We start from the raw sequence: 1,477 nt of genomic DNA, 5'->3' as shown, positions 1-1,477 counted from the left end.
TTAGGTTATATGGCAAAGGGGAACTAAGGCTGATCATCAGCTGACCTTAAAATGGAAGACGGTCGCAGAGAAGAGTATCACAGGGAAATGTGACTATGGAGAGAAGACTCGTGCTGGCTGTGAAGACAGAGGGAAAGGGGCCACAAGCTAAGAAATGTGGGGTAAATCTAGAACCTGAAAAGGCAGAGATGCAGATTCTCCCCTAGAGCTTCCAAAAAAACCAATAAACAAAAAAACAATGCAACTGTGCCACCACCTGATTTTACCTCAGAAAGAGCGATGTCATACATCTGACCTAAAGAACTGTAGAATCAACATGTGTTATTTCAGGCCATAATGCTTGCGGGAATTTGTTACAGCAGCAACAGGCAATAATGCGTCCCTGGAAGGTCCGGAAAGAGCAGGACGATGTGGGTGGAAAAGATGGAGCAAGCAGACGATCAGAGACCAGAGACATATTCAGAGGGAGTGAGGAGGTATTCAGAGGGCAGGCCACTTTATGAGGTTTTCAGACAAAGAAGAAGCCATGAAGGGTTTTGAGCAGAGGCATGGAAGAATGACGGACATTTACTATGGCTGCTACATGGAGAACAGACCAGAGTCAGGGAAGAGTGGAAGCAGGGCAACCAGCATGGAGGTGGGTAAAATAATCCAAGAAAGAGGTTTGGTGATTTGGACCAGATGTTGGCAAAAGGGAAGAGACGAAAGGTAAAAGACGTGGAAGAACATCTCCGAGGACTTCTATCTACTTGGTTCTTACCTGATTTCCCTTCTCTTTGGGTTCCTGTCATCATCCAAAGCTTTTTACCTGTTCTAAGTAGAATACATCATGTTTGAAGAGGTGACGCCCTGGGACCATGCAAAGCCACATATTTAAAGGAATACACTAAAGGTACAATTTACTGGAAATTTAGATTCCTGCTATATACTGATCAATTTAATCAACGTCAGTGTTTTTCAAACATTTTCAAACACATAATCTATTTGGAGAAATAGCAAATCTCAAGACCCAGACAGATATGTATCGAAATGTATTACAAACACCTATTTCTAAAAAATTAAAAAAAAAAAAATTTCTAACCAATGTCTTTTTTCATTAAATCTCCTCCCACTGGTTCTAACATCGCTCACGCAACTGGCCACAGTTTTGGCTGCAATGTAATCCATTCTTCCTAAAAAATGGAGATTTTCTACCTTACTTTGTATTTTATTAAAACTGTTGGTACAAAAACTCATGTCGAGTCTACGGCCATGCCACCCTGAACAAGCCGATCCTGTGTGATTTTGGAAGCTAAGCAGGGTCAGGCCTGGTTAGTACATGGATGGGAGACCACCTAGGAATACTAGGTGCTGTAGGCATAAAAAATAAGGGTTGTAAGCTGACAAGGTCCTTGAACTCTGTGAGGTCAACCAAGAACTGCCTGCCTAAAAAATTAAAATAAAAAAATAAAGAATTAATTAAAAAAAAAAAGAGGTC

At 41.2% G+C, this 1,477-nt stretch overlaps 1 pseudogene; it reads left to right on the top strand.

Moving 5' to 3' along the window:
* The first annotated feature begins 1,241 nt into the window (after positions 1–1,241).
* On the top strand, positions 1,242–1,359 carry LOC118611890 (annotated as a pseudogene).
* Positions 1,360–1,477: the final 118 nt, after the last annotated feature.

The sequence above is a fragment of the Rousettus aegyptiacus genome, unplaced genomic scaffold (genome assembly GCF_014176215.1).
Source record: "Rousettus aegyptiacus isolate mRouAeg1 unplaced genomic scaffold, mRouAeg1.p scaffold_m13_p_14, whole genome shotgun sequence".
In the NCBI taxonomy this organism is placed as follows: Eukaryota; Metazoa; Chordata; class Mammalia; order Chiroptera; family Pteropodidae; genus Rousettus; species Rousettus aegyptiacus.
This window is presented reverse-complemented; position numbering and strand designations above follow the sequence as displayed.